Consider the following 20093-nt stretch of genomic DNA (forward strand, 5'->3'; position numbering starts at 1 on the left):
ACCAACTCCCGTCTGTCAAACACAACCATTAATATCCTTGGACTGACTTTTGCACCAGGCAAGAACACTGCAAGGCAACTTAGATTTCTTTGGGCCACTTCCCAGTTCTTATATGTATTGACTGTCATCACACATCCATCCAGAACTCTCTCTCTCTTTTTTTTTTTTTTTTTTCTGTATATCTTTCTGTCTCTTTCAGTTTCTTAAGTTAGGATAAGGAACCCTTTTGGAACCAAAGAATCTTTGAAAGAACTTTTCTAGTAAGCACAAAATAAAATAATTCAAATTATAAGGAAACATTTTGTCACAATTTAACTGTCAGTATTTCTTCTTTATTCATGGAAGCTAAAATGATGTTGTACAATTGATAGCAACTTATATCTGATCAAGTAATCCAGTGATTTACTGTAGCCAGCTTCTTCTCCTGGCTCATGAGGTAGAGTGTGTGCATCTCTTCCCAACTCCATTCCCAGTGACATCAAGTTGATCACTTGAAGATAGCTATGGTGGGATTTTTTTTTTTTATGGTGGGATTTTTAACATCATGCAAATCAATAAAAATAAAAAAAACCAGCACCTCCTCCCACAGCTGTTAGATATTTTCTAGAAGACCATGGATCTTATCTCTGAGGTACAATTTTCACTCTGAAAAAGCACTGTCTGATTTTTGTTTTTTAAAGATTTTATCCATTTACTCCTGAGAGACACACAGAGAGGCAGAGACATAGGCAGAGGGAGAAGCAGGCTTTATGCAGGAAGCCCGATGTGGGACTTGATCCTGGGACTCCAGGATCATGCCCAGGGTGGAAGGCAGATGCTCAACGGCTGAGCCACCCAGGCATCCCAGCATCATCTGTTTGTGATTGACCTCATAAAATACAAACTTGCAAAATTTAAACATATTTTAGAACAAGCCATTAATGATGTTAAATGAGATTACCACATATTTTTTAATATTATTTAAGTTGATAACATCAATAAAACTAATTATTTCATTTACTTCTCTTTTTTTGTTGAACATTAAACTTATTTTTAAAGAATGTGTTGCAATAACAAAATACAGTTTAGTTTATCATTTATGTAAAAAAATGACCTACAATGAATTCTAATGAATTCTTTGGACCTTTTAAATTTATAGCAATTGGACATTCTTAGACTTTTAGCTAGTAGTTACAAGATTTTTATTTAAGAAACTTTGTAAAGTTGAAAAACTTTTTTCAAAGAGCAGCAATTTTTTAGCTAATATCTTTCTCTTTGACTATTATCAATCCATGACCTTAGAAGGGCCAGTTTCTTTTTCTTTTGAGATCTAGCAATGAAGAAGCAATCCTCTGTTTATGGTACAAAAGAAACAGTGTCCTCTGGAGAACAGCAGGTGAGAGACTGTCATTTTCTGTAGAGCCCAGTACAAATGAGTTATTAAGATGGAAGTTTTTATTCTGGTATATGTACCTTCAACTGAAACAGCAAGTAGAAATTACTTCATTTAAAAAATTATGCCTAAATCACTCCTTAAGTCTACACATTGCTTTAAAATTTTTATCTAGGTCAAGTTGATATCCTTGGAAAAGTTATCACTCATTTCCTTTTCACATCTTGAAGGTTTTTATTGTTTATCTATTTTAATTACTCATTGATTTTATCTAATATATTTCCAGTACTTAAGACAATGGCTTATACATAGTAGGAATTAAAAACAATTAAGTGTATGAATATATGTGTGTATCTATTTATAGTCTACCTTAATAAATTGATGACAGCACTCAGATATAGGATATAACAAGAGGAGAGTATCAAAAATTGAGGACATTTAATCAGGATTACACAAACCTCTCTTCCTACTCAAGTTCCATTTTAACTTTGCTTTCTTTCACTACAGGTCTTTTCCAATCCTATTTCTTGCATCCTTTCCTTCTTCCTTTTGCTATTTTACTCACCAGCTTCTTAGATTACTTTTTTATTCATGCCACTTCTTTTCATAGGAATTGCCGAATAACACAGGCACAAGAAAAACTGACCCTAATTCGTTACCTTCCTTCATTTTGAAATGTATTTCTGCATTACAGGTCACAGAAATGATTGGTGAATAGAGACTGTTGTGTGGTTACATCTCTATGCATCCATAGGTAAATACAGCACATAGTACTAGAAAGCAGGGAAGCATAATTAAGAATTTCATCACTGCCATTACTAGTCAAGTGGAAAACCATTTCTGAAATGTCTAACATGTTACTCTGACTGTATCAATAAATAAATAATAAATGAATCCTTCCTTTCTCCAAATGGTTTATAAATTAATATTTTGAGTATTAGATATCAATATAAAGTATTCCATAATTTACACATGGATATTTATTGAAATATGTAGTAAACATTAACCTAGTTATGTTTTGAGGTTATATATTTTTATTTTATTTTTAAAATTTATTTATTTATTAATGAGAGACAGAGAGAGAGGCAGAGGGAGAAGGCAGAGGGAAAAGCAGGCTCCATGCAGGGAGCCTGATGTGGTACTCAATCCCAGGACTCCAACTTCATGCCCTGAGCCAAAGGCAGTTGCTCAACCACTGAGCCAGCCAGGTGTCCCAAGGTTATATATTTTTAACCTGTTAATTTAAATGATACTTGAAAGTCTTCATTCTGTTTTAGTTTGTTAATATAAGTTTAATCATTTTTTAATATTCTAAATAAAGATCCATTATTATTCATGTAGCATGTATTAGGAAAAATTATCTTCAAATGAGTAAGATAAAACTATGTTGAATGTACAATGTGATTAAAAATATCAACACAAAATAATTTGTTTAGAAAGAAAAATATTGAATGTTTTTTTAAAAAAGAAATGCATTTACATATATAACATACATCATTTAATAACATATTTTGTTTGTAAGTATTCTGGTCTCTGCAGAAGATAGTTACTATACACAGAGTTTCATTTGAAAGGCAAGTAGAGCTAGAATTTAAGTGAATTAATCACATGTTTAACAAACATATCAAACTCAAATCTCAAAGTCCATATAGCTTTCCACTGTAGGACTTTGGAAAGAATGGACATAGTGAACAGGAGGGAAATAACCCCTATCTTGCTCTTTTGTCTGTGGGAGGATCTCTGAACTTGGAGCTCCTCATCTAATCAGGAAATTCCACACCTGAGCAGGCACTGTAAGGTGATTTTTAATGTGAGAATTAAACCCATTTATTTCCTACCTTGATTCTGTTTAAATTAGATTGACCCAAGAGATAAAGATGTAATTTGATTAGGTTGTTATTATTTTTTTTAATATTCATTCTAAAATTATGTGGCAATTACCTGTGGAAAACATAAAGTGTTTACATCTGTTAGTACTTTGAAGATTAAGCACGAAGTTATTCTCCAGGGAAAAGTTGCCAAGAAAATTTGGAGGATTTTTTTCCCCTTTAAATTTCTAAACCTTTACTTGAAAGTCTTGCAAGACAGAGTTCTGAAATAACTTTTAAGGCTGTGAAATGATCAGCAGAAAGGTGAAAAAAAAACCAAAAGGACCATAATTCAGCAGCTAATCTGCTGTGGTCAAAGTCATGGTGTCCATTTTGAAGACTTGTTTTGGTGGGTGGGATGAGGGAGTGCTGCTACTCATCTCTTGATTAAATAAATAAAAAGGAAAAAATAGAAAAGTTAGCATAACTCAATGATGTTTGTTTACTCAAAAGTGCAATACAATACACCGATTTATTTGCAAAGTCATAATTAGATGCTATTGCTTATATTCAAAATTCATAAACTCCTAGGGAGCTTTAAAACATTAAAACATTGCTAACCTGAATATAATTTTTTCCCCCTTCACAGCCAGTTCTTCCCAAGGAATTTGAAGGAGAAGGTCACATTTGCCCAGTAAGGCTGATTTTACTTTAGTGGATGTGAAAACAAAGCTGGATGTTCAAAAAGGTCTTGAGATGTAATTTAAAAGTTTTTAGGAAGCAGCAGAAAAAACTAACCAATAATGTTGAAGGACCCATCTTTTCTTTTAACCACCTCAAATCAGCAGCTCTATTATAAAAAGGAACAGACAGTCGGGTGATTAGGTTCAGGGTACTGACAAAAAGAAAATAATTTTTAAAATCTGGCCCAAAATATAAATTCTAAAGATAAAAGTAATCAGAGAGGGGTAACTGTTTTCAACATTCTGAAGTGACAATAAAATAAGTACAAATAAATTTGTCTTAAGATTTGTGTGTTGCGGGATCCCTGGGTGGCTCAGCGGTTAAGTGCCTTTCTTCAGGCCAGGGCATGATCCTGGAGTCCTGGGGTCGAGTCCCATGTCGGGCTCCCTGCATGGAGCCTGCTTCTCCCTCTGTCTGTGTCTCTGCCTCTGTGTGTGTGTGTGTGTGTGTCTTTCATGAGTAAATAAATTGTTGTGTGTTGCTTACACAAAAAGGAAGTAAGGAATTGTGCATTGAATCTGTTGTATCTGTCCCGAGAGAAAGCAATCTTTCCATTCCTCAATAGCTTCCATGTAATCCCATCATTAAACACTGGTTTCAAGTTTCTGAAGTTAATTGTTTTCATTTAGTTATTTCAGAAATACATAGACTCTATAAAGCTTAAGTAATTTTCAAATATGAAGATATTGAGCCAAATCATGTCCAATTAATTAGATCTGGAATACAATACATGTAACAACCAAAAGGATTCCTATTGTCTGAGCTAGTATTAAGCTGCTAATTTAAGTCAACCTAAGATAGAGAAAAAAAATAAATGCACCACAAAAAGCAGTGAATATAATGAATATCAAGCAAAATATTACAAGGTAGACAGAATAGTTAAAGAGCATACACTTGGGATCAGGAAAATCACATTTGAAGTTCAAACATTTCACCTACTCAGGATGTGATTTTTGAAATGCTCTTTATTCTTCCAACTGCTCACTTTTTTCATATGTTAAATAAGATACTAAAATAATGACAAACATTCAGCTTCTTAAACTTTATAGCAATGGCTTTGCTTACAAGTTCCTTAGAAAAAGTAGCTATTATTAGAGTTTTTGGGACGGAATATTTCAAAGAATTAAAGTCCCATCGTTGCAATTTTACAAGATCTTATTATCTATCTAATTCTATATGCTAGCAGCTCACATTCTTATTTGAGGGGTATAATTAACAGTAGCTTATAAAAGCTATAAAGCTTTCGGATAAATCTTCCCTTAGAATTGCAGAATATAAACATATATAAGTGTGTGTGTGTGTGTGCAAACATCCACATGAACGCATATGCCCACTTGTTTCATAATGTAGTTGTTCTTATAGTAACTTCAAGAAATGACATATCACAGCTGTATACTTTTATAATGTTGTTTGATACATTAAGAAATTATTCCTAATGAGAAAGTTTGTTTAGATTCAAATATGTAACTTATCTGCTTCTAGATCAAGTCACAAAACCATTCTGTAAACCCAAGTATTCACTTTTCTTTTGGTTTTGGTTCTGGGTTTGTTTTTTTTTTTTATATCTTCTTTGACTCTTTTCTGTTTCTGTGGGGGAAATGACAGCGTTTTTCATCATTATGTTCATATCACAATCTGACAGATCTTATTGCTACATCTATGTTTTAATGCACCAATTTTTAAAAGAGATCTGTGCCTTTTCAATAGATACTGCTGTTTCTCCCACTTGATTTTGCTGGGCTTGCTGCTTACTTTTGCTTCAAATTTATTGAATCTGGTTCCCAGATATATTTTTTTTGGGGTGTCTCTATGTTCCTGTTCGCAAATATGAATGTACAAATAAACAAATGTATATGTGTGAGCTGATTTAGTTCGGGCATGTGTTCTCCAGTTCAACACAGGCCCTGCTGTTCTCTGCTGGCTTATTGTGGACTTCTTCACACTCTGTCTTTCAGAAGATGAGTTTTGCCTGCATCCTTAGAGGCCTCCGGACTGATAGAATCATTTACTAAATTGCTGTTGCTGAATTGGGACACGGTGTTCTCCAACAATTTTTCTGCTTGGTTTTGCTGTTGCACGTATTGCTTAAATATATGGGCAGCTATTTATTTTTAAAACAATGCAGATTAACTTTATGGACTAATATGTAACAGATAACTAAGTCTATGTAAAATATTCCAAAGGCTTTTATTCTTATGGCATTACATTTGTCAGCAAGAGTTAACTTTGCTTTTAAAGTACTTTTAAAGTACTTGTAAAGGAGAAGTTATGGCATTTCCAAATTTGTATGTGTATCTAATATAAAATGAAGAACTAACAATTTTATATGCATTTGCCCTTTGTGAAAATGTACCATCACTATTATTGTCTTGCAAAGGCACATTCAATCAATTCTAGTTATTATAAAAATGACAAGCAGATAGCATTCGTTATTGTCATGCCTCATGTGGACTTGTACTTGGTCTCTTTCCAAGAATAATTCTTATAAGGGTCAGCAGATTTTTACAATATTTATTTTTAAATCCTGGCTTTTTCTTAAATAGCAATTATAGTATAATATATACCCTTGGAGTCCTACTCTGTAAGGAAAGAAAAGACTATATGCAAATATAAAATATATTTATATATGTATATATTTACATGTATGCACAGATACATGTACCTATATGTACATGTGTGTATGAATATATATATATACATATGTATGTATCTTTTATAGTGGATTGGAATTAGGTATTATATCTAATGACTTATTATAGAAGCATGGTAATTTGTCTGAAAAGTCTAGGAGGGTGGGTTGAAGGAGTTGGCATTAGATCTGTCAAGAGATTGAGGGAATTGAAACAGATGCTGACAGTGGAATTTCAAACAAATGAACAGATGAAGGGAGTCTAATTTTTATAAGTTTGGTCAACATAGAAGAGAATATTAACTATGTCAGTCTGAAGGAAAAGCAGAGATTTCACACAGCAAAAGAGAGTCTTAGCAAATAGGAGAGATGAGCTACTTGGGATCGGAGAGCCTCGAGTCAAGCCTCTGGGAGCATCGTGCCCGAAAATCCACATACAGACTCATTTTTTGTGCCTGAAAAACCACAAACAGGATGGAGGTGATCTAATGACCAGCCCTCTCAGTGATACACTCATGTATTAAGACTGCTCCTTGCTTTAGTCAGTAACAGTTCTGAAATGAGTCCAAACTGACCAGCAAGTAGGGTATTAAGTGTAGCTTAATCATTGGGGGGGCTGGAAAGAGCAATCTAATATTCCTGGCTGATATTTAGTATCTAAAACAATGAAATTTAAACTAGGAATACTTAAGATTAATAAGTGTACATTTTTTAAAACTCATGAGTATCATTCTTTTATGTAATGACAGTCATAACCCCTACCTTGTGGAATAGATGTATACCTAAAGTGTACATGTAAGTAATTATTGTTTTAATAGATTGGTTTATATTTTAAGTGAACAACAAAACTCAACTGTTTAAAAAGTAGCAAATGAGGTCATCAGAAATAGGAACTTTGTCCTTCAACGTATGACTTTATCTTTTTATAGCAGTTTATAATTTACAAGAAACATTTTCACTTCTGTTGTTGACTTTGAATCCATGACTCTTTAAGTTACACAAGTGAGTATAATTAGGTGCAATTTTGGAAGGAGCAGGGGTGAGAAATATACCCATTGTCATACAGCTTCTACAAGTTAGCTCTAGACCTTAGACCATCATCCTTTCTCTCTCCCTCTGTCTCTTTCTTATACCATACTGCTTCTATATTTTGTAAAAAGGTGTTCTTATGTTCCATGTTACAGTCTGTGATTGGGATCTTATTAGTGAAGAGGGCTACTTTATTTGGTGACAGTGGTGGTTTGGTCCATCTTCTAGCAGGTGACATAGCAGCTGGGAGCTTAGAGTTTGTTGCTACCCCAATTGATTCCTCTCTCTCCATCCCTTATTACTCATGTTCTCACTCATTGCTCTGACACTGACTCCAGGCTCTGGAGACCTTCCTTAAGCTGTGTGTCCCTTCTTTATGCAGCTTTAACCATACATCATAGGGCAGCCTGTATAGTTGTCCAGAATGAGTAGGCTTGGAAGGCTTTTCCTCTCTTTCCTTCCAATTCTCTTGCTAACACAGAGATTCTTTAGATCCTATTACTTCTATTTCCCCACCATTCTGAAATAACAGACTTCCAAGCCTGGGTTCTTACACTGCCTCAACAGTTGAGGATGGACTGTGTTACACCTGGTTTTCTTTTTATTTTTTTAAAGATTTTATTTATTTTTGTATGAGACACACAGAAAGAGACATAGGCAGAAGGAAAAGCAGACTACCTGCAGGGAGTCTGGTGGGGGAATCGATTGTGGGACTCCGAGTCACACCCTGATCCGGAGGCAGACGCTCAACCACTGAGCCACCCAGGCATCCCTATACCAGGTTTTAGATGGGCCCAGAGCCCTCCTTATTGCTAAATTGCTCTGCTTTACTCAATCATTTCCATGTTCAATAAGCATACCTCAATGATAGACTCTGTGGCTTAAAAATTTTTATAATGTTTAAAGTCACCAGCAAAATGGGCCACCTATTAATCTTTCCCTTCAATATTAGCCTTTAAGATAAAGAAAATAATTATTATCTCTTTTAGTTTAATGTATTCACTGAATTTGTGACTGGACAGCCTTTTAAGAAAAGTTTTTTATTGCTCTTTGAAATGTTACAGTGTAAAATTTATAAAATAGGTTAAATGCAAATTGTTAGCTGATTTGCAGAAATAAGCTGCCACATACAAGAATGATTCCTTTGGGAGAAATTCATATCAGATTCCAAACAAATAACTCAGTTCTAAATATAAAAAGAAAATCAACCTATTTGCAGCTTCAAGGTTGCTTGTATTTGGTTGTTTTGAAATGAAGCACACCTGCTTGACTCAAATTACTAGTACCATACTTATCATTTCTTTTGACTATTGCAGCTGAGTTTACAAATACTACTCGTTCAGTAAAAGTCATTTATAACACTGAGGTGGGGAAAGTGAAATACTATCACATTAGAAGCTTTTGTTGCACCATCATCTTTAGTTGAATTCACATATTGTGTTTCAGAAAGCAAGAACCGACTTGTGATTTACCAGAATTCCCATAGTAGCCAAGAATCATAATATACCTTGAAGTTGAATGTATTTGAAAAGAAATATGCCATTCAATTGAAAGAGTTTTGCACTGAAAGGAGAAAAAGAGAGGAAAGAAATTAGTGGATTAAATTCTTTTGAATTTAATAAGATATTTTAGAAGATTATGTATATCACTAAAATTTTTAAAGAAAGGCTGTTATGGAATAGGAGAGTAGTAGTTTCAAGAGACAATAATAAAAAGAAGAACATTAGCAAGTCTGAATATTGTTTAAAAATCCAGATAGAAGCCAATAGGAATATTTGGGTGATGATGAAAGCAATACAGATACGGGAATAAGCTACAAAGTAATAGACTTGCAGAAAATAACATGTACTATACTTCTTTAACAGACAAGATAATGACATTGATTGAGGAAATCCACTTCAGATATCTGCGGGAGCTTCATTTTTTTTTTTTTTTTGAAAGCAGACAATCTGACAAATTTTTGTCTTGTCAATTTTCTCTCTCTCACAAGCAATGAGAAAATATATATGTACTGTCAGTGTTTAGATTGGAAAAGATTCAGAGGCATCACAATGACTGTCTTTAAATAAAGGAAGATGTATTATGTGAAAAAGGGATTACTCAGCCTAATACACAATTCCAGAGGCTATAATTAGAATCAATGTATAGAAACTCAAGGGGAGTTAAATTTAACTCAATAAATACAATTGTTGTTCTTGATTTATTTCTTATTAATGAAACAATGGAATAGGCTTTCCAGTGAAAAGTAGGATGGTAGTCATGGATTTATTTGTGACTTGAAAGTCCAAATAGGTGACATCTCTAAGCCTAAAGGACAATAATCTTTATTAAAAGGGAAGAAAATTCTGCTACTACCACTATTAACAATAGCTAAACTTTACTGAATACTCACTATAAATCATACACTATTTTAAACCCTTTATTATTAACTTTTTTTAGTAGAGTAGAGTGACCAAAGAATTGACAATAATCAAGAGAAAACTGATACAGGATGATGCTTGAGAGGATTTTGTTGAGAACTCTTGGTGAGAAAAAAAAGAAAAGATGTCAATATTGGCTGTTTGAGTTACATAAAAAGATATGGAGTGGATCCTTAGAATTTTGGTAGGATATTGGTAACCTAAAAAAAGTACTTTCAATTTAATATTGAGAAGAGTCTAAACAAACCTAGGAGTTGGTAAGAACCCTGGCTATAGCAATTGCAATTCAAGATTTCAGACCAGTCGTCAAAGTGCTAGAGAGTTGCAGGACAGTAATTAGGACATTGGAATTTTAAAAAGGCTTTTTGGGATTAATATACCAAGTGGAATAAATGAACTCAATTGGCTTTTATCACATTCTATACACATTTCCTTTTTAACAAATACTACTATTTATATGTCTAAAATTAAAAGTATGAGATATGACTATCTTAGCATATTTAACTAGATGCTATATCATTATTTACTTGCATGATCATTGAAAATGAACCGTCTATACATTTTTTAATCTAAATAAGCATACTATTTCTATGGTGCTATCAAAATGATATTTATATGGCAAATGACTTAAATATTGTAGGTGATGTTTTGCCATCAGCACTTTGCTTTACTTATAAGAAATAGAAACTCAAACTGAAAACTGAGATGGGATTGTTGTGAATAATCAATGGGTATTATCAATGATATTCATGTAAAAATAATCCAGTATAAAGGGGTGCCATAGAGCTGAAGTTAAGAAATCAAGTGGCTGGAAGCAAATTCTTTTTCTTTACAAAAAAAGCTGATTTTTAAAATCTGTTTTCATATAACTAACTTATTTAACTTCTGTTTTATGAATGCTTCAAACACAGAAAACAACAGTGGGAAATAACAGAAGTGTTTCTTGCTATGTCTAAAGAATCATCTTAATAGAAGTAGATTGCCTATGTATTTTTAAAGATACAAAATATGACAGTCACCACTTATATGATTACTAGTAGCACATTCAAATATATATATTTTTCACTAGACAAATAGAATGTCTACTTCTTAAATGTCTTCTCTTTAGAGATCACGTATACTTAAATTATTCTTCTTGAGGAATCAAAATTTTGATTTGAAATATCCTTTTTTTTTCATTCCGATAAGTTGCACACAGCCTTTGAATAATCTTAGATTCTAAACTACATCCAATATCTTGTAAATACCTAAACATAAAATGATGCCTTAGCAGTATTTTTAGTTAGTAGGTATATGGAATGCTGATTGCCAATGAATGATGTCAGAATTTGTGAGTAACTTTGGTGTTTTCCTGCTCAGTTTCAACTCTTATTATAGTGGTAGGATGCCCCTATATAGAGGTAAGAATTTGAAATGCTAGAGATTAAATGATCTGAATTTGAACATAAATAAGTCATTCTAAGGTTTTGACAAGTCTTTTTTGGAAAACGTATTTAAGCCACTATAAACTATTCTAAACAGATATGCTCTCTAGTGATTCATTACTCCTCCAGAAAAAAAAAAAATCTAATGAGAGGCTATAAGTAAAAGAATAATTTTCAATAATCTATTGTTTAAAGGGGCAATTAGAATAACTATATAGGATTTTTTCCACCTCTGGCAGATATATGGTTGTTCATAATTCATTGTTTGGTTTTGGCTTCTGTGTTACTTTGAAGAATGTTTTAGTATTTTATCCTTTAATCTGATAAAGGTTATCTACATAAAAACACAGCAAACAAAATATTTTATGATGAAATGTTGAACATATTTCCTTTAAAATAGAAACAAGAAACAGGTTACTGTTATCACAACATTTTTCAATTTTTGGTTTTCATTGCAGAGAAGCAAAGAAAAAAACTGCATGCAGACTGGAAACAAAAAACCAACAACTCAAGACCTGTCAATATTTGCAGAGCATATCATTGTGAATAAATATAACATGGGAATATACAGATAAATTATTAGGACTTAGAGCAGACTTTAGTCAAATTTTTGAATGCAGTTTTAATAATTACAAATCAAAAGCATTATATACAGATTTACATGAAGTTAAAAAAATAATGAAAAAAATTAAACCTCATTTTAAATGACAGAAAGAAAATACAAACTATCTAGGAATTTATTGTATAAAAGCCAGATAAAAGTCTAATGTATAAGATTGTACAAAATTCTTTTCAAGTAAACAATCTAGTTGAAAATTCTTTTAAAAAATTAAATAAATTAGGACTATACCTGGTTCATAGCTTGATATTTTCAATAATTAAAAAATACAAATTATGTCAAAATTGATGCATAGATGCAATGCAATTCTTTTTTATTTTAAGATTTTATTTATTTATTCATGAGACACACACACAGAGAGAGAGAGAGGCAGAGACACAGGTAGAGGGAGAAGCAGGCTCCATGCAGAGAGCCCGATGTGGGACTTGATCTGGGGGACTACAGGATCATGCCCTGAGCCGAAGGCAGGTACCAAACTCCTGAGCCACACAGGGATCCCCAATGAGACGCAATTCAAAAAAAAAAATAATAATAATCTGATATGTGTGCATTTCAATTGATTGTTTTAACCTAAAGTTTATATGAAGTGGAAACAACCTAGAGTTACATAATTTTTTAAAACACTTTATTCACTTATTCATTAATGATACACAGAGAGAGGCAGAGACAGGCAGGGGAAGAAGAAGGCTCCCCATAGGGAACCCGATGCAGGACTTGATCCGGACTGGGACCACACCCTGAGCCAAAGGCAGACACTCAACCGCTGAGCCACCCAGGCTTTCCTATCTAAGATAATTTTAAAGAACACAGTAGGGAGACTTACCCTACCAAGTACCGAGAATTATGATAAAGTTATCATGATCAAAAGAGTGGGGTAGTGGTGCAAAGATATCCAAACAAATAAAGCAGAAAACAGACATCAAGATACTCGTGCAAATACACATACACACACACACAGTGTCATATAAGACGATCACATGGGGAGAAATTACTTTTTGTCATGTTCTGGAATTAATGATTATATCAATGTAAAAAAAAAAGAGAGAGAGAAGATTAGGGGGATCTCTGGGTGGCTCAGAGGTTTAGCGCCTGCCTTCGGCCTAGGGCATGATCCTGGAGTCCCGGGATCAAGTCCTACGTTGGGCTCCCTGCATGGAGCCTGCTTCTCCCTCTGCCTGTGTCTCTGCCTCATTCTCTGTGTCTCTCATGAATAAATAAATAAAATTTTAAAAGAATGTACTCTTAAAAAGAAAAGGAAGATTAAATTTCTTTATACCATAAATGAATATAAATTACAGGTAGATTGAATATGAAGGGACAACCTATATGATTTTAGGAAGACAATATAGAATATATTCACAACCTTTAAAAAGAAGTGGATGTTTTAACTAGGCAACAAAACAAAACAAAAATTCATGAAGAAGAGAATTGCTGAATTCAACTTAAAAGTACTTAAAAAAAGATTTATTTATTTATTTGAGAGATTGAGAGAGAGAACACAGGCAGGAAAGGCAAAAAGAGGAGAGAGAATTTCAAGCAGCCTCGGCACTGAGTGCAGGCTGGCTATGGGGCTGATGTCAGGATCCCGAGAACCTGACCTGAGCTGAAACCAAGTCAAATGCTTAACTGACTGCACCACCCAGGTGCCCCCAACTGAAAAGAATTAAAAAAAATAAAAAAGAATTTCTCTCTATCAAAACATACAGCAAAAACAGTGTACAGTCATGTAACATTTGTGACACATACAAAACATTTTCAGGATATATAAAAAACTTCAGTGAATCTGTATAAGAAAAAGCCAAAAATTCAATAGTGGTATTGGCAAAAGTTTTGTCCAGGTACTTCATAAAAGAGAATGTCTCGTTGGGCCACAAGCATATGAAGAATTAATCAAGGAAATGAAAATATAATTATTTTCTTATGCATACTTTCTTCTTTAAAAAGAATATGAGTGGCACACTTTCTTAGTCAATAAAAATTTGAAATTGTCCCATTTCTCATAGGACTGAATTTTGTAGATAATCTTATCTTCAAGTATTTTCTCTTTATAAATAACCCAATTTTTTTAATTTAATTTTTTAATGTAGACACTAATTTTTTCACCCTTATAATTTAGAAATGTTAAAAAAAAAACTGTGACTTATTTTCCAGGTACTTAGTGAGATGTATTTACATACATAAATTTGACTGTCTCATACTTGGAAATTGTTTAAAATATATTTTTATTTATTTCCCTATTCACTCCATGTGGACTTTGTATATTAAGATTTTCTACAAGAGCTCTCCCCATTCCTTTTATTTAATTCCTAACTTCCATCTCTTTGACTTTTATTATTATTCTTTTAAGTTCAGAGAATTTCCTGGAATTCTCTTTTAATGTAATAATTTTCTATTCTGGTTTATTCAATCTATTATTCCCCTGCTTTAAAAACCACAACAACCTTGCAGTTATGATTTGCATTTCCAAGAACTCCTTCATTTTGTTATTAGTGCATTTTCACAAGAACTAATTCTAGATTTACCAATGTGACATGCTTTCTACTTTTTCCAAAAAGAGAGAATTATCTTCTTTTTCTTGTAATGGCTGTTTTTATAAAGTATTATTTGTTCTCAATTCTCATTTTATCCTATTCTTTCCCATGCTGAGTGTTTTTATATTTTTAATTTTTCCTCTTTTCTTCCTTGCACTTATATGAGAAGGTCTGTACATACTAGCTCTGGGAGAGAGTTGGGTCTTTATCCAATATTGTTATTACTGATCAATCCCTTTAGTTTCAGCACAAGTTTAAGTATTTAGACACATTATAAAATTTCTTTTTTTATGTTACCATTAGATTTTCTGGGGAGTGTTTGGCTTTGGGCAGACAGAAATAGTTTTGGAGCAGAGAGTTTTTCCTCTTTAGAAACAATCTCTTCTTATGAATGCGCTGGCGGTCCAAAGACATGAAAAGCAGAGTCTCCTTCTCTAACTCGTCACCTAGTCTATGTGAATTTCTATGTTTTCCCCATTCCACCCAAAAATCTCTGAATATATTCCCTGATCTGTACAGATTAGGATGATTTGTAGGCTCAAACAGGGTCACAATTTATTCTTATGTCCTTTCCTCCAGTCTTTCTGTTAATCTCCACTTTAATAAGTAAAATTTGTAGTTGTAATTTTATTTGTGTGGTAATTTAATTTTTGACTTTCAGATACCTAATGATTAATAGGATTACATTGTAGTCTTTTACAAAATTATAGACAATCCCATTGTCTATAGAAGGAGAGAGAGTGTAGCAGGTGCGGAGGGGTAGAGGGAGGAGAGAGAGGGAAAAAATCTTAAGCAGACTCCACTCCCAGGGTAAACCCCACATGATGCTCAATCTCCCAACCCTGAGCCAAAATCAAGAGTCTGATGCTTAACTGACTGAGCCACACAGGCACCCTCATTTATTTATTCTTAATGATTTGGGACCCAGTGTTATTCTTTGTATGAAATTAATATTAACATCACAGTATTACTTACAATTTTTTCGTTAATATTAATGTTAATGTGAGGCACTATATTCTCGATGGTTATCATTTATATAAGGCTTATTCTTCGTTCCTCACCTTTATTGATATATAATTTACATATAACACTATGTGAGTTTAAGATGCACAATATGTTGAGTTGATACACATGTATTTCAAAATAAAGAGCACTGCATCATTAGCTAATACCTCTATTACCTATATAAATACCATTTTTTTGAGATGAGAAAATTTAAGATCTACTCCTAGCCACTTTCAGTTATATAATACAGTGCTGTTAACTATATATACCATGATGTACATTTAATCCTCAGAACTTATTTATCTTACTACTGAAACTTTGTGCCTTTGACCAACATAGCCCCATTTTCCCCATTTCCCAATTTCTGGTAACTATCATTCTGTTCTCTCTTTCTTAGTTTGGCTTTTTTAGATTCCACATATAAGTAATATCATATGGTATTTGTCTTTTTAATTTTACTTAGCATAATGCTCTCAAGGTCTATCCATATTGCTGTAAATGGCCCAGAAGTGGGGTTGTTGAGTCAATTATATGGTAGCTTTATTTTTTATTTTTTTAGGAACCTCCACACTGTTTTCCATAAGGGTTGTTGCAATTTACATGCACACTGACAGTGCACAATGGTTCCTTTTTTTCCATATCCTAATATTTGTTATCTTTTGTTTTCTTAATGATAGGCATTCTAATGGATATGAGGTGTTATCTCATTGTGATTTTCGTTTGCATTTTCTTGATGATTAGTGATTTTGAGCACCTTTTCATGTACTTGTCACCAATCAGATGTCTTGTTTTGGAAAAATTAGTATTTAGGTCTTCTGCCATGTTTTAATCAAATTATTTGTATTTTTGCTATTGCATTGTATGAATTACTTATATATTTAGGATATTAAAATGCCTTATGAGATATGTGATTTGTAAATATTTTCTCTCATTCCACAGGTTGCCTCTTCTTTTTGTTCTTTTTCTTGATTGTGCTTTTTATTATGCAAAAGCATTTTTTTTTTTCAGAGAAAGAAAGCAGAGTGGGGGCAGGTAGAGGGAGACAATATCCCTGAGCCTGATGTTGGGGCTCAATCTCATGACCCATGAGATCATGACCTGAGCCAAAAACCAAGAGTTGGATGCTCAAGTGACTTAGCCATCGGGGCATCCTATGCAGGCACTTTTTTGTATGATGTAGTCCCACTTATTAATTTTTGCTTTTGTTGCTTGTGCTTTTAATATCATATCCAAAAGATTGTTGCCAAGATCAATGTCAAGGAAGTTTTTTTGTTTTTGTTTTTGTTTTTTGTTTTTGTTTGTTTGTTTGTTTGTTTGTTTTTAGGATTTTACAGTTTCAGATCTTATGCTTAAGTCTTTAATCCACTTCAAGTTATTTTTTGTAGGTCAGGTAAGATAGGGGTTCAACTTCATTCCTCTGCTTGTGATTATCTAGTTTTCCCAACACAATTTACTGGAGACTATCCTTTTCCCACCGAGTATTTTTGGTTGACTGTATATACAAGGGTTTGTCTCTGAACTCTCGGTTCTGTTTCTTTGATATATGTGTCTATTTTAGTGTCAGTATTATACTTTTTTCATTACTATAGCTTTGGTTTTTTTTTTTTTTTTTATAGCTTTGTAATATAGTTTGAAATCAGGAAGTGTAATGCCTCCAGTTTTGTTCTTCTTTCTTAGGATTGCTTTGGCTATTTGGGGTCTTTGAGGTTCCACACAAATTATACAATTCTTTTTTCTCTAACTGTGGAAAAATGCCATTATTCTCTCAGCTTCTGCTTATTTGGGAAATTCTTAATCTCTCTTTCATTTCTGAAGGACAACTTTGCTGGGTAAAATATTCTTGGTCAGCTATTTCTTTTCTCTTTCAGCACTTTGAATGTATCACTCTACTCTCCTGGCCTGTAAGATTTCTGCTGAGAAATCTATTAATAATCTTATAGATGTTCTTTTGTAAATTACAATCTTTATTTCTCTTGATGCTCTTAAGAATCTCTTTGTCTTTGATTTTTGATGTTTATTGTACCATGTCTTGGAGAGAATTTCTTTAATTGATTTTTTTGTTACCTATAAGCCTAATATGGATATCCATATCTTTCCCTATATTTGAGTAGTTCTGAGCCATCATTTCTTTTAAAAAGTTTTCTGTTAAAAAAAAAAAAAAGTTATCTGTTCCTAACTCCTTTTCTTCTCCTCTGGAACTCTAATAATTCAAACCACAAATTGGTCCTTTGATGATATTCCATAGCTTATCATCAAAGAAAAGAAGGTGCCCACAAAAAGCTTTTATAAAAAAATTAACATTTTAAAAAGATAATTTGTACAACTACAAATAATAACAATTTGTTGTAAAATTTATAAAATGTATGGAAATAAAATGCATGACAAAAGTAGCACAAAACCCCCTCAGGTAGTAAAAGAAATATGCAGTTGAAAGGTTATTAAGCTACATGTAATACTATACATTTAATGGCAGACTGTGGTAGTTAGAGATGTATATCGTACACTATAAAGCAATCACTAAAATAACACAACGAAGAGCTGTAGTTTAAAAGTCAACAGAGATGTTAAAATAGTATCATTAAATACAAAGCTCAAGTTATCCAAAGAAGGAAGAAGGGCAAAAAAGGGAACAAATAAGAAATACAACAACAGAAATCAAATAGCAAGATGATAAGCTTACAGCCATCTATAATAATCACATTATATTTAAATTGTATAGCTACACTAATTAAAAACAGATTGTCAGACTGTGTAAAAAGACAAGACCTAATCATATGCTATCTAAAAGAAATTCACTTTAAAGATAGAAGGAGGTTAAAATGAAAAGATGGGAAAATACACACAATGCAAATAAATATAAAAAGAAATCTGAATTAGGAATATTAATATCAGACAAAGTAGATTTCAGAACAAAGAATTTTATCTGGGATCAATAGGGTCACTTCATAATGATAAAACAATTAATTTAGCAAGAGGAAATGAAACTCTAAATATTGTTACTAACACTAATAATGGAGCTTTAGATTTATAAAGTAAAACTTGTTGGAACTCTAAAGATAAATAGAAAACATGAATTTATAAATACAATTAATTTAAAATATGATAAAATAAGACAGCTGAAGTCAGCAATTTTAATTTTCCTAGCTCAATAATTAATAAAATAATAGTCAGAAAATCACAATGGATGTAGAACTCTCACCCATCATTATCAGCCAACTTGGCCTAATTGACATTTAGAGAATACTTCACTTAACCACAGCAGAATAGACATTCTGTTGTGTATAAATGACTATAAAAACTAGAAATTAAAGGAGACTTCCTCAACCTCATAAAGGGCAGTTATAAAAAATATACAATTAACATCAACTTAATAGTAAAATTAAAGGCTGAATATAATTCCTGTAAGTTCAGGAACAATGCAAGGATGTCTACTGTCAGCACTTGCATTCAACATTGTAATTGGAATTCTAACCAATGCAATAAGGCAAGAAAAGGAAATGGAAAGAATATAGATCGAAAAGGATAAAGTAAAACTGCCTTTTTCATGATGTGATCATCTATGTAGAAATTCTGATGGAATCTATAAAAAAATATACAAGAATGAATAATTCAACTTAGCAATATTATAAAATATAAGATCATATACGTATGTGAATCATATTTGTATATACTAGCAATTAATCAGAAGTTGAAATAAAAAGTAAAAAATAACACTCATATTGGCAATACACATATTAACATTAGAACAATAAGGAGATGATTAGCATGGACCCTGAATAGAGATGACTTGCAAATACATGAAGCATTTTGATTTGTAATGACAAATATTCTATGATTCCATGTATGTGAGATACCTAGAGGATTTAGATTCATATAGATAAAAGGGAGAATGGTGATTGCTACAGGCAGGAAGAAGGGAAGAATTACGTGTAAAGGATATAGAATTTTAGTTTGGGATGATGAAAAACATTCTGTAGTTGGATAATGGTGATGGTTGCACCACAATTTGAATGCACTTAATGCTGCTGAACTATATATTTAAAAAAATACTTAAAATGGTAAATTTTATGTTATGCATATTTTACCACAATTAAAAAACACATACAAAAAATAAATAAATAATACCCATGTACACTAGCATTAAGAAATATGAATATTCAGGGATAAATAACAGAAGCAACTTTGAAAAGGGAAACTTACCATCAATTTCAAGACTCAATATAGACAAGTAAATCAAAAGAACAGAATTCAGAAATAGACCACTGCACATATGGCCAATTGATTTGCAAAAAAAGGTACACAGACAATTTAGTGGAAAAATATAAAGAGTTTAATTTTCAGCAATGAAAAAAAATATATAACCATGTGTTGAAAAATGAACTATATCTCTCAAGATATACAAAATGTACTTCAAAATAGATCACAGACATAAATGCAAAAATAAAAGTCTAAAATTTGTAGAAGAAAAATAAGATAAAATATATTTCTGGTGTAAAGTTGGGCCAGTTTCTC

General features: G+C 32.5%; 1 pseudogene; it reads left to right on the forward strand.

Moving 5' to 3' along the window:
* The first annotated feature begins 19297 nt into the window (after positions 1 to 19297).
* LOC112918985 (U6 spliceosomal RNA) lies at positions 19298 to 19398 on the forward strand (annotated as a pseudogene).
* Positions 19399 to 20093: the final 695 nt, after the last annotated feature.

Source organism: Vulpes vulpes, chromosome 13 (genome assembly GCF_048418805.1).
Source record: "Vulpes vulpes isolate BD-2025 chromosome 13, VulVul3, whole genome shotgun sequence".
Taxonomy (NCBI): Eukaryota; Metazoa; Chordata; class Mammalia; order Carnivora; family Canidae; genus Vulpes; species Vulpes vulpes.